The following is a 14,721-nucleotide window of genomic DNA, read 5'->3' as shown; positions in this document are numbered from 1 at the left end:
CATAGGTCACATACTGTTCCCAGCCATGCAGACCATACAATCAAAAACCAGAAGAAATTCAATAACACAGTTTACCCAACTCTCCTTTAGTCTCTTCTCATGCGGTCCTCACACCCTCCTCACTTCAGGATTTGTGTACAATAAACACAGAACGCAGCTGAGGTGACACACTGACGCTGTGGTTTTTCATTGCTTTGCTGAACACACTCTTCCCCCTCCTCTATTTTTCTAGCAACAGTTTATCTGGCATCACTTAAGTATCTTTCTGTATTAAATATTGTGGATAAAATTATTCTTTCAGGCCTACTCATCTGAGATACTTTTTAGCATATACATTTCACAGAACTGTGATTACTGTAGCATTAGTGGGAGATTCAATCCATATACATAGGATACAAACCTGACCCAAACAGCATACTCTATATGACAGAGGTCTTTCATAACTCTTTCTCTCATTTGGGGAGAGGCGAGCGCACTTGCAGCTCCAGCTTGGCAAGACTGGCCTGCTGAACGTAGAGCTTTGGTGTCATGAGCATCAGTGTCCAAGTAATTCTTAGATGATGCTTGAATACCACAGGTAGATCCAGTAACTTCCACTGCACCTTGAGGTACCGGGCTAAAAAGGCACCAAAAAGCAATTCATAAGCTAATAGTTTTGTTTTGGTGTTTTCTTTTTTCTTTCTTTCTTTTTTTTTTTTTTTTCCCCTCACGCTCCACAGGAATTTCATGCTATGTTAGCTGCAATTTAAAGCTGACCTCCTACAGCAAATAAAAATTCCACTTATGGGGAAGTAGCAAGAACAGAACAGGGGCACCTCAGTAATTTTCCTTGTCAAGTCTAGCCCTCCTTGTCTTTGTAATTTGGAAAATAATAGAAAACTCCAGATGTTTCTGAGGGCACATATATTCCTCTCTAGCCTAAATGGTATTTTCCATTTGAAAATTGTAATTTGCTCTATCAACCATACAAAGCAGACACAGTTTTCTTTCTGTCATAATATAAACAGTTTTAGAAATGTTATGTGGTAAAAGGCACATCAGCTGACTGAGAATCTGAAAACAGGTGCCAGACAGAAGAGCAACAAGTCAGAGATGCAAGTCTGAAATAATCCTTTAAAGTTCATTACTTTTTCAGAATGGGTATCATTAAAAAAAAAATAATAATTAAAAAAAAAAAAAGCCTTCAGTTTTGCCATTCCAAAAACTAATGTACTTTATAATTTTGTGAGTAATCTTCTGTGTAGTCTGCTGTCATTTAGGACTGCTGATGTAGCTGGAGAACAAGAGCAGCTTGTCACACTGCATTATTAACTGTCTGCTTGTAAACCTTAGAGACTTTCTGCCCACTTGTGACTTAATATCTCATTAACCTTTTACAATATCTGAACCCAAGACAGATATCTGCATTTTGTGAATAAACATCAGCTATCGCCTCAACTTCTCTCATGAACAGCAGCAATGTTTAACAGTATGAGATATAGTCCAGTGATACGCATACTCTTCAAAACTTAGATTGTAAATTTGCCATAAAGAAGATTGTTACATGTCTATACCATTTAATTATTTTTTTTATTTCAGATATCAGTCCAATATAATGCTTGCTGTCTAATGTTGTGACTTAGGAACATTTATGTAAAAAATATATATATTATATATATATATATTATTATATACATATAAATATATATATATATTTATTTATTTATTAAAGGTAAAATTGATCATTTGCAGGCAATGTAGGCATGGAGTGCCAGAAACAGAAGTCATTGTCCTGTGATAAGCAATCAAAATACTAGATTGTTCTTCACCTGATGCAGGTTTTCAGACAGGCTGGGATGCCCAGGTAATCATATTTTACATACGGGCAGGAAGAGTTAAGCCTTGGCCTTAAAGTGCAGGAGCTTGCTGGCTTCCGGAGTCAAGGCTGTGGACACCACTTGAGGATGAGCGGCATGTTCAGAGGCACCACGTCTCTCTCAGTTCCAGCCCAACCTGAGGCAATCCAGCTCCCTCCTATTACAGACAGACTACTGAATAAAACGGGGCTCTACAAAAACATAGTCCTAAGAGCTGTAGAGACTGTTTACATATCTCTAGACATCTTTTTCAGCTCTGGTACTGTTATTTTTTTCCAAACACCAATTGCCATGCACTCGTTTTTGTTCTTAGTTGTATTTATATCTCAAAATGTTGCTGAGATCATCCCAGACATAAAGCTTAGGGACCACCAGACCTAAATCTTAAATCTCTGGCTTTTGATTGTCTAACAATGCTAAAGGCATGTTCTTAGTGCTAGAGAAACAGCAGACTTACATGCTCAGCTAAAAAAGGAAAGTTTTAGTATACAGTATGTTATTGTTCAGACACCACGTATTTTCATTACTGGCAAACAATAAAATAAAAGGCCATCACAGTATCTAGCTCCCCAGCTTACTCCTTACTCGCAGCATGCTTCCTCACGCTGCTACTTCTGGAATTAGATGTGACACCCTATGCAGTGCCCTATTAGGACCATAGTCAGTTGGACAAAGTATTGATATTGCAGCTTGACAGTAGCAAAAACATAAAGCCAACAACAATTTCGGGAGTAATATCCATACGCTTCTACATTTTCCTCTTTCAGCTGTTTTCACTCTATTTTTCTTGTAAGGACATGTAAAATAAAGTAGGCTGGGGTTCACCAGAATTAACAAGTTAATAGCATTCATATGTTAGGAGGGCTTATTTTTCTCGAAGCAAATTAGTCTGAACATTAGTTAAGGTACTCAGACAAGTATAGTGAAGGCTTGACTAGAACAGTCTATTCTGGAGAGGTTTGCAACAAAATGTGAAGATTTAATAATACATTGTACTTAGATGTCAGAAGCACCTTTCATCCAAAGATCACAAATGCGGTACCAGCAAAAAAAATAAGTCTCACAAGTTCTTTGTAAGACACATCATAATAATCATTGTATGTTTTTACCATTGGACATAACAATTCACTTCAAGTCACAGAAGAGCATAGTAGCAGAGGAAGAAAAAGATGTTTAGGGCTCAGTCCCAAGTCTTCCACTGTAACCACTGTCAAAACTGTCATACTAGCAGTGGGATTCTTTGGTAACAGGACAATCATGCCTTTGAATTTTTTATCTCCAACAGTATAATACTCCATAAAGAAATTAATTAAAATGCATATTTTATGGGACTTCAAAAGTTGTATTTTAAATTCACAAATATTCCAGAATGCCTAGATTCTGATTAGCTCCCTCCTCTATGGTGGTGTTACACTGCATATTCTCAGCTTTCAGTGAAAAATATAATGATCCCAACTGTTATGGTTGGAAAGATAATTTTTAAATCATTTCACTCCTGGAGGTACAGACAGCCTGACACATTAGCTGTCTGAGAAGTGTGAGCTGCCTTACTAAACTGAAGCTGAAAAGTCAGCTTAAATATATAAGTATCAAGATATATATATATATTAACTCTTTTAGCGACTGTCAGAGTACCTGTAAAAGGTAGGACATTGAGTAAACCACCCCAAACCTATTATCATCATTAAATGATTGATTGCTATCATATATAGTGTCTGTGAAGAGCCAATAATAAGCCACAAGCATTAATCCCAGTTATAGGCTTGTATAAAGTATGGCACGTTTATAGAATCAGTGCAGATTTGGAAATTTACTTTCCAAAAATTGTCTTTTTCCCTGGCTGCCCAGGGAAGTGGTGGAGTCACCATCCCTGGAGGTCTTTAAAAGACGTTTAGATGTAGAGCTTAGGGATATGGTTTAGTGGGGACTGTTAGTGTTAGGTCAGAGGTTGGACTCAATGATCTTGAGGTCTCTTCCAACCTAGAAGTTCTGTGATTCTGTGATTTTGCCACCAAGTGTATCGATGGGAAAGAGGCATCTCCAAAAACAGTAGGGACACCAAATCATCACAGAATCACAGACTGGTTGAGGTTGGAAGGGATCATCTAGTCCAACCTCCTGCCGAACAGGGTCACCTACAGCTCATTGCATGGGATCGTATCCAGATGGGTTTTGAGTTTCTCCAGAGGAGACTTCACAAACTCTCTGGGCAACCTGTTTTTTACTGTAAGGGTGACAGCACTGGAAGGCTTTCCTCATATTTATCTGGAACTTCCCATGCCTCAGTTTGTGCTCATTGCCTCGTCCCGTTGCTGGGTACCACTGAAGAGTCTGGCACCACCCTCTTCACACCTTCCTTCAGATATTTACGTATACTGATAAGATCCTCCCTCAGTCTCAGTCTTCTCCAAGTTAAATAAGCCCGGCCCACTCAGCCTCTCTTCATATGACAGATGCTCTAGCCCCCTAATCGTCTTAGCAGGCCTCTGCTGGACTCGCTCCAGTAGCTCCAGATCCCTCTTGTACTGCGGAGCCTGGAACAGGACACAATGCTCCAGGTGTGGCCTCACCAGGGCTGGGTAGAGGGGCAGGATCACCTCCCTCTGACTTCTGGCAACACTTCCTAACACAGCCTCGTATGCCATTGGCCTTCCTGGCCACAAGAGCACAGTGCTGGCTCGTGGTTAACCTGCTGTCCAGCAGCACTCCCAGGTCCTTCTGCACAGAGCTGCTTTCCAGCAGGTCAGCTCCAGCCTGTAATGGTGCATGGGGCTATTCCTCCCTCGGTGCAGGACCTTGCACTTGCCTTTGTTGAACATCATGAGGTTCCTCTTGGCCCAACCCTCCGGCCTGTCCAGTTCTCTCTGAATAGCAGCACGGCCCTCTGGTGGATCAGCTACTCCTCCTGGTTTTGTGTCATCAGCAAGTTTGCTAAGAGTACACACCGTCCTTCAGCCAGGTTGCTGATTGTGAACTTCCATGAAAAGTGGTTTCAAGGATGGTGGCTAAGATCACAACATCCCATCTCAGCAGCTGTGACGATCCATAAATCCAGGTCACTGGAGCCCTTTTGCGATGCCCATTTCCAGGTATCGAAAGGAAAGCAGCACAGTTTAGGCGGTGGTGATGCAGAGGTCAGTTGGGAAGAAATACCTTTTGGATGACCTGCATTAGCCACACAGGCAGCAGAACACACAGAGAGAAGACAGCTGAAAAAGAGCTACATTCTGATTTGTCTTCTACATTTGCAATTGTCACAGCTTGTTAATAAAAGCATCCAGATTTTAATTAATCTGAAAGTGGTGTAGCATTTCAGGCAGAGCAGCATCAACTCCCCAGACCTTGCTGCGGAACACAAGTCTTCTTAATTCTGGGTACACTGGACCTTTATTAAATGTCACAAAAGTAAACGTAGTTTGGAGACGTGGAGAGCTACTTCTATATCCAGTTTTTTACTTAATTAAAACGTAATTGTACCAGCAGAAATTCTAATACGACTTGCAATTAAAAACATTACATTTTGTATTAATTCATCCTTCATTAAAATTTCAACAAAAAATAGAAAACAGTACTCCTGCAAAGACCAAGAAGGAGAGAGATTGCAGAAGGCCCTCTGTGAAACAGTCACATTTATGCAAGGGGACTGCTGATCAGTTGAGAGGGAAAGCTGTGGAAGAGAACCTTTCTGCAATATTTTTCTTTCACAGCCTGGTAGAGCTGCTAGAAGGAATTCCTGGCAGGAGTAATGCTGACCATAGCTGAGAAGCAGCAAGCTTTTAGTTGCGTGCTTATCCCCTGAGTCACTCCATGGCAGTCTTTCACCTTACTGCCTTGCCCCAGTGTACATCCTTATAAAGAAAGAAGCAGTACTTAAGTATATCATCAATATCAGCATGGCATTAAGATGATCAGTCCCAGGCTTGTTGTGTGCTACCTTCCTCTTCCAGACTAGCACAACCAATCTTTTTCTCTAAGCACACTTCATTTAACATGATATAAAAAGAAAATTTTAGCTTGTAGAAATACCGCATCGGTTATCAGAGTGAGTGTGCATGGGCGAGGACATGAGCGATAGATAAGTAGAAAAAAGCAAAATATGGTTATTTCTTAAAGACATTAGTGCTGATAACATAACAGTCAGGTTATTAGAAGCCAAGGTGTAGAATACCACCTTGGTATTCTACAGGCTCTGGGGGACGCTGCCTTCCCACTGCTGCTGCCCCTGCAGCATATCAGGCTTTTTTCATGTCAGGTTTATTTCAATATTCTACCAAATGCAGTTCTCATATCCCTCAACATGCTGCAACAGTGCACGTTACAAGTCTTGGAAATGCAGAAAGTGGCATTTACTGGTAGTGTACATCAGGCCACGCTCTATTTCTTTGAGAATCATTTATTCCAGCTTCCATAATGCCTTACAATAAACAGTGAACTTTTTTTTCCTTAACTGTAAAAGGATGGAAAACTTCTAATGATTGTCAAGATGAGCATCTCATTACTGACTCTACAGCCAATTCACCGTGGAGAGTTTTTGTTTAAAAGGCAGCTTGTTCAAGCCAGGCTGTGGTTCATCCTTTGAGACACCCAGCTTGCAGACTACTGCTCCTTCCTTTAAGTAGCAGTAACTTTGTCATCTGCCTCTAGCAATTCTTTGGGATGTCACACATCAAAACACAGCTTTTCTTCGTTCATCCTAATAGGTAGCAAAGAGTTCAGAGTTTTTAGGTTCAGAGGCTGATGTAGTCTTGTTTTGACCCTTCTCAACACGGTGAATGCCCTGCAGTGCTCTGCGCTGGAGTGCAGCAATCGCAGCAGAATTCTCATCAATCTCATGGAGAGAGGCAGCACATCTGAGCTGCACCACAGCTTAGGAGCACTGCCCCTGTATCTTAAAATCTGATGTTGCAGCCCATTTGCGGCAACGGTAGATGCCTCAATAGCTGCAGTTAGTCTTGCTGAATATTCAGCAGCAGCTTTGTGTTCCTCATTACTGCCAGCTCGAAGTTTATTGGCAGCATTTAATATCTTTTAATTAAAAGCAAGCAGAAGTAACAGTATACCTTAACCAAATGTTATAAATAAAAACGGCTTGTTTTTCTTTTCTGCTTGGAACGAGAAAGTCATTACCATCGCTATGGCATGGCAAGAAGTGCATTCTCTATCTGTTGCTGTTTCTGGTTTGGATGCAGAACTTGCCAGAGTGACAGACAGCATTGCACGTTCAAGCCTGCGTGGCCAGCAGCTCTGTGCTTCCCTGGGCTCAGAAACTTCAGCTACTGCTGGATGCTAACTCTATGTAATAGATAATAATAATGCTTTGGTTTTATTTAAAATGCTGTGTTGTTTTTTTTTTTGTTTTTTTTTTGTTTTGTTTTCCTACACCTAGCACTTGACAGAGGTACATATCATTACCATTATTTTATAGATGAAGAAGTTGAGAGAGGGTAAGCTATTGGGACTGGTCTACTGTCACAGTGCTGAGGTTTGAAGAGCATGGATTTTCTTGGACCAATTCAAAGCCCTTGAAATCAAAATCAAAATAATGAAAAGATGTGTTTTCTTCACGGGGAGATTTTTCAGTGGCGTGCCACTTTGATGTACGACAAAACTTGCATCAGACAGAAGGATAAGAAATGAGAAGGTAAATGAAAATATAAGAAAAAGTATTATGAAGTGAAGCAAAATGTGAATAAGAAACAAAAAGTGAGTATAGATTTACAAGTGAGGTAAGAGACCTCTAAGAAAGCCACATTACCTGTCTTAGACAACTTCTACCATCCAACTTAGGTGCAATGCAGTGTTTCACCCCTCAGCTACTGTTGGACTCTTATCCAAAACAGTGGAGAGCTGCACACCCCTTTCCCTCATCCATCAAGTTATGAAAAACACTGCCCATTACAGGAGAGGCACATATGACAGGACACACATGGCCTCCTAGTTACATGACCAGTCATGCAACAACACACAGCATTTTTGCCAGGAAGAAAGGATAGCAACTAATAAGCAAGGTCAGTTGTTGTGGAAGACCCTGAGGTAGCGATTTCCCTGCTTTTCAAAAGTTAGGAGCATAAGTTTCTTTCTTCTAAAGCAGAAGGTTTAAAGGGGGTGGGCAATCTATGTTATACATCTAAAGTTAGATGCTTTGCTATTAACTACAGAGTGCGAAAATACACCTGTAAAACTCTGAGTTGCTTGTCTGCAATCACGCTAATCATGTTGATTTACACACAAGCTGCTTAAGGTTAGACATGCTTTATCTGCTGCGCACTAGCCATTCAGACAGCAAATGTTTGGGGCCATTTCCACAGTTTCTTACTTTTAAGGAATCTCAGCTGCAAGCAACGGACAGAGAACATAAATCACTGGAGAGCCGGCTGATCCCTGCTGAGCTCCACGCCGAGCACCCTGTGGTGCCATTGGCCTGCTCTGGTTTATGCCATCCAGCAAAGAGCACAGGGCCCAAACACACAGCCTAAAGCCTGCCAGATACATGACCACCTCCGGGTCGGCTGAACAGCTGGATTACTCTCACAGTAGGGCTCAAATATCACAGCCACAGACATTATTGCTAAATAGTCAACAAAATGTCATTTGCGGTGCAAAGTAGCTGATAGTTACTACTCCAGAGCTGTTTATTGTTGCATGGATAGAAGCCAAAACTACTCTTTATGATAAAGTTAATGGTGTACAGTTTGTAAGTTAGTTATAACAACACCTCAAGCATTTCTACAAAACTTAATTTAATATTCCAACTCATTAAAAATCTTATTATAGAAACCACTTACAGGCTTTATAAACACATTTTTGTATTATTAGGGAAGGATCTTAATAAAGAACAGTTTGAATGCAAAAATGCACATGTAGAGTAAATTGCTTATAGTAAAACTAGCTAAATGAAATTTGCTGTCAGCAAACCTCCCGACTAGTTTCTTCATCTGTGTTACAAATGTGCTATGTTTTTATGTATGTAGACCTTTTTCTAATCGAAAGAACGTACCAGAGAATTCCAGCAACTGAGATAATGGTGTTAACGTTGGCTGTAATGATGCTCTATGAACCAAAATATCCCGGAGCAGTCAATGATGAGCACACACAGTTGATTATGACAATGGATGCAACTCCCATCCCTAGATATTTATCTCTTTCAAGCTATACCAATTCTTTAATAGTAAAAATGAGAAACAATATTGAATTTTGGAAAAGCCTCTTGTAGAAAACCAGTTTGGATCTACTTATAACAGTATTTGTTATGTTTATCTACTAAATAAGCTACTGCTTTATTATTTTTATTTATTGCCAGCATACTGTGACATTGTGTGGTGATATACCAGTAAAAGTATTCATTAAAAGAATTACCTGAAAGCAAACATGTTTCATCTGTGTAAATGATTTTTTAATGAGGCAATAGACTAACAGTGAATTAATGATTGCTTTGTCATCAGAATAGAAGCCAGTAAGAGTTTGCATCAGAAATGCCATAGTCTTCACTGGCATTACTGTTGTTGCTATTCATACTATGTAAATTTTAGAAACCTGTAATATTTACATCTGATATAACAGATATTTTCATCCTTTTGTTTTAAATTTTGTGCACTAACAGGCTGAAATAGGTATAATTTCAGACTTTTGTAAATAAAAAAAATTGTTGTTTATAATAACACTTCAAATGTTGATCTGCAGATCCCTATCTTAATGAATTAGTAGTGTTTTCTACATGCAAAATAACTGCAAAAGGTCAGCTTATTATACAAACTACTGTGATGTGAATTAATTTTGTTTTTCTGCTGAAACTGCATGCAGTCACAGAGGTTTATATGGAGAAATATTACTAAGTTTTGTTCACTGACATACCACAAAATACAAAAAAAAGAGACAAGAAGCGCAAGTCACTGAAATTACTCTTACGCGCAGCCAGATTGTTTTTAAAAACAAGCTTTTAAAAACAAGATTCTTTGACAGCAGACCCGTAGCTGCAGCTAACACTCCATTTCTGCTTTCTCTTTCTCACACCTCTCTCCAGAAGTACTCTCCTGAGCCTGATGGAGCCAAATCATGCTCCCTGCAAGCCACAGACAGCCCCCCTCCATGAGGCAGAATCCAAACCAGTATTTCACACTTAGTTGTGGTCAGGCCACCTGGGCCAGAGAAAGGGGAGGAGGACCTGTTTCTAGCTGTCTTCTGTGGTAGAAGAGGGGGCATGAAGAGATGGGAAAAGATGGGGAGTCAGAGACGTGGGGCACAGGATAGATCAGTGAAATTATTAACATGACATTAATTATGAAAACACTGAACCAGGCAGCAAGACCTGCTAAAGAGGCCTTGCAGGGAGAAACCAGGAATCCACGGCCCCTCATCCGAGGGTCAAAATCCATATACATTAATACCCTCCATACCTTCCTCCCGTTTTCCCAGTGCTCACCAACAAGCTGTGGGCATATGTGGGCTTTCTCACACGCATCTGGCCCCATTCTTCCCTTCCAGCCAGAAATTACTTCCAAATGGTTCTGGTGGAAACAGACTCCCAGAGAAGCAGCCTAGCTTGAGGAACCAAGTAGAATGTAGCAAACACAGTCCTTAGTGTCCTCACCTGTGTGACTAACAGTGAATCCACACTCAGAGCAACGTTCATAATTAGCTTTCTTCTTCATCACCATGCACATGGAGAAGTGGTCGGCAGGTGTTTGTCCCCACCTGCTTGCATCCCGTTGAGCTCTTCAACCAGGAGCCCTCTTGCATCTTGTAAGAGAATGAGGAGCTGTAATAGACATTGCTGCTAACTTCTGGAGGTTTTCTGCAGGGAGAAAAAGTAATTGGTGCAATGGAGAATGATGTGAGGACGGAGCCAAGCACCCTGGGGGTTTCTGCTGGCCCCGAGGTGTCATTGTCACTTCTCCATGCTAACCAAAACACCCCAGGAAAGCATTTCAATAGTATTTAGCTGCAGTCTGTGCCTGGCAGTGCTTCACATAGTTTGTAAGACATAAGTCCAGTCCTATGTAGCTCTGTTCTCCCCTTGGCCTTTCTAAGACTTCCTGCGCTGTACCACTTCTGCTTTACCTGGACACTCCTCAGCAGTCCAGCCTCAAGGGGTGGAGGGGAAGACATTTGGGTATGACACTCACAACAGAAAAACTTATTTTCCTTGCAGAAAATGCACATTTTGAAGTCCATCAGGGATGGACTGCCTCCATCGTGCCTGTAACCCTATACACCAGAGGAAAAGAAGAGGGAAGGATGTGCTCTAGTGTGAATAAAACCTTTAGTACTGTTTGCCTGAGATTTTTTTGCAGTTATGTGTTCTGTTTTTTTTTGGTTGTTTGGTTGATTTTTTTTTTGGGGGGTGCTTTTTTTTTTTTTTAAACAAATTTTGGGAAGTCAGTATTGTATTTCATCCTCTAGTGCATTTGCTTGTGACCCCTTCATTTATCACAGAAATAGGTCTTACATTTACAAGTATGGAAGACACATAAGAAAAGATTTTATTTTTTTTTCTCTTTTCAATATCTATTCCATTGATGCTACCCTTGTGGGCTTTCTATTGCTGTACCTCACTCCCAATGCAAATGTCATCATCAGGTAAAAATAAACTTTAAGACTACCTAAAAGACTACCTAACAAAGTAGCTTTGTTTGCCTTTAGCAATTTAATATATCTTCAGCATAGAAAGTTTGCCCACATGTGGATGAAAAAGCTTTGATGCATCTGTATGCGCTCCTGATCTGACTTTTCTCTCCTCTGGGCCCATGGGCTGAACTGATTTAAAGGTGCCTGATCATCTTCTAAGTACATAGCCACAAAGTTCAGCTGGTGCTTTGTGATTAAATCTTCCCTCAAAAGCCAGAAAGCTGAAGTGGCAGCACTAAGCCTACAACCAAAGTGCCTTTAGCAGTTCCTTTGTGTGGCATCTGTCGATGCAGAATCCAAGAAATGAAATCCAAAGAAAAAATAGTTATAATATAATTATGAATATGCTCCTGCATTTCTGTAAATGCTTGATATTTAATCAAAATAACAAATATTCATTCCTTACCAGGACTTACTGATGTGAGCCAGAAGAAGATTGAAATGTTGGTTGTTTTTTTTCAAGCCACAGATGTTACCTTATCTCAGGGAAATGACAGCAGGTTCTGAGGCAGAATGTTGAACTTTTCTACCGTGTCTGCTGTGCCATCAAATAGGTTGTCGTGATCCTGGTTCTTACTGCGACGTGCCAACAAAACTAATTTTATATCACTTCTTGGAGTTCCATAGCAGGATGCTGTTCACTGCTAATGTATTGTCATTCATATATATATATACAGAAAGAATCTGTGATAGGTGACAGTATATCACCTTGTTATTTTTAGTCCAAGTACATAATTTATGTTATTTACTGTTACTGGGGCTCCAGGCTGATTCAGGACTGTGATAGTGACTCAAATCAAGTTAGAAAAAGAACATTAGCATTACAATCTGTACAAGCTATGAACCAGAAAATTCAGATTCAATTTGGGGGATGAGAGAAGGCTGGAGATACTTCACCTGCTCCTATGTCATGAGTGCAACACAACCAGATACGTTAGATAAGGATTTCCTCTTTTAAAGGCAAGCATAAATGAAGAGGACCAGTGCTGTGATGATGCAGAATTACATAGCTCTGTTGAAATAATGGATCCAGTAGGGTATCTGGAGACAGTTTAAAGATACTGCTTCCATGAAATTTGGCTGGACCAGTCAAATCAGCAAGACGAGATAGAGCTGGAAAATAATCAGAAAACATTTTGCCTGTCAAAATTCCATTTCTGTTTTTTTCTAAAAAGCAAAGTATGGGCAGGTGGGCTCTATTTGCTCCTCCTCCTTTATTTCAACCATTTAAATAGCCAACCAGTTGCCTTACTATTACTGCATCCTGCTGTATCAGTTATCTTTTTTTTTTTTTTTTTTTTTTTGTGACTGGTATATTAAATATTGGGGATTGGGTTTTATCTACTGCTATCACTTTCTGTAATCCAATCAAACAAATCTTCTCAGCTGCCCTTAAATAAAAGTAAATAATATTTCCTAAATCATTAGTAGACAAATCCTCAGTGTTAAAAATTAGATGTCACATCACAAAACACCTTTAAGCATATCTCTATAGATAGTGTATACAAATATCACATTTTTTGAAATGGAAAAGAAATCCTAAAATAAAATCCTACCATCCAATCCAAGTAACATATTCCAGGTATCTGGATGAAATGATGCACTAAGAAGGCTATAATGTATAATTAATAATTACCACATTTCTCTCCTCAAAATCGTGCTCATTCCCATGAAGTCAGACCTATTTCCTGATCAAGCCACTGTTCTGCTAGAAAAAAAAAAAAAAAAAAAAAAAAAAATTAGATGCAAAGTATACTAAACAGTAATGAATAACTTAAAGTCTTGCTTTGCATATCCATAATGCTCTGCTTCCAAGGATTTCAGATCATGCTTCATAAACTTTAATTGAGCTGCCTATCTCCCTATGACATAGGAAAAGATTACTTCCTGTGTTTTATAGCGAGATGATAGCACAGAGAAATACAGAGGCAAATCCTGCCCTCAAGCAAATGGCCACAGAGAGTCTCCTCATTGACTTACCAGTACAGTGCTGCTCTGCAAGCACTACTCTGAATTTATTTTACAGGTAAGGAACAGAGGAGGATGCTCTAGCTGTCAGTGCTAAGGAGCCTTGCTGTTCCTTGAGGCTGTCTGGGGAAGCAGGCGGGATCCTTGTGAAGCAGGGAAGGGCTTCTCTCCTGCACTGCCAGCTGGCAGCACCCGCACGGGGTTAGCATCTGCCTCAGGAGCTCTGCAGGCTGAGGGCTGGGATTTTTTTCCCTGCTCCTCTCTATATGTTACCAGCCAGCACACTGGCAGCTGCAAATGTACCGCTGGCGACTTAAAAATCCCCATTTCCATTATATTTTAAGTTCTCCATGACACAAGTGAAATAAGGAGAATGCACAGAAGCTAATTCTACTGTCTCTTGAAATGATGGTTTCTGGGATGAGCCCAAAATTACAGCTTTTCTTTTACGTAGCTTCAGATTTCACGTCTTCAGTGGTTTCAAAGACTTTAGCATAAGCACAAGCAAACAACACATTCATGGTCTTCCGGTTTTCTAGGTTAACTCACCACTTATATTGCTCTTATTGTTGTATTTGTTCTCATCTCTGCTTTGCCTTATCTCCTGGAGAACTACAGACACCCATTCCAGAGCTCTCTTTCATCCTGCATGTGCAAAAGTACAACAGACACCACATGAGAAACAGCCATTGCAGGTGAAGTCATTTACAAAAAAGAAAAAATAGCACAATTACCCGCTGACAAGGCTACCAACTTAAAAGCACATGAAGTCGAAGTAGAAACCCACTGTAGCTAAGTTTAACAAGTGACTTTACACTTTTTAGTCACCCTCCCCACTGCTGTCCCAGACACCGTTATCAGCTGAGTTTCTGCTTTGTGAATAACCTGGTCATTGCATGGAGGACAGGGCAAGGCCGTACACGAAGCAGGATGCCCAAATCATCATTCATTACTCAAATTTCAGTACCACGTAAGCTGAGCTGAGCACTGTGCAAATAAAAGGATGATCTTTCACCACAGGATGCCAAAAAGTGGCCCAAAGAAACAAGTAACAGCTCCACTGTGATAACAGCATTGTTCTATTTAAGCCAAGGCATAAGTCTCAAACAGGTATAATCAAGAGTAATAGGATGTGATAAACAGCAGAGCACAAAGCATTTTGCTGGGGAAAAACGGGTGAATTTGATCCGTAGTTATTCTCAAGGCATACAACTAAGAGTGGTTTTAGCATTGCCTCTCACAGAAAGCCATTTAAAAACCTTGTTTACTAAAT

The 14,721-nt window shown here is 40.2% G+C and overlaps 1 long non-coding RNA gene across 4 annotated transcripts; it reads right to left on the bottom strand.

The window, feature by feature from the left end:
* Positions 1-399: 399 nt before the first annotated feature.
* Positions 400-13,190, bottom strand: LOC140003069 (uncharacterized). 4 transcript variants are annotated; one of them, XR_011811025.1, is made up of 4 exons: positions 13,117-13,190; positions 12,378-12,593; positions 10,444-10,647; positions 400-616 (listed from the first exon to the last, which is right to left on the bottom strand). It is a non-coding gene; the product is annotated as an uncharacterized lncRNA (long non-coding RNA). The 4 variants fall into 4 exon arrangements; XR_011811027.1 differs by lacking the exon at positions 400-616 and adding an exon at positions 1,693-5,021; XR_011811026.1 differs by lacking the exon at positions 400-616 and having other exon boundaries at positions 9,808-10,647; positions 11,887-12,593.
* Positions 13,191-14,721: the final 1,531 nt, after the last annotated feature.

Source organism: Anas platyrhynchos, chromosome 8 (assembly GCF_047663525.1).
Source record: "Anas platyrhynchos isolate ZD024472 breed Pekin duck chromosome 8, IASCAAS_PekinDuck_T2T, whole genome shotgun sequence".
NCBI classification, from domain to species: domain Eukaryota; kingdom Metazoa; phylum Chordata; class Aves; order Anseriformes; family Anatidae; genus Anas; species Anas platyrhynchos.
Note: the sequence above shows the minus strand (reverse complement) of the source record. Positions and strands in the feature narration are given on the sequence as shown.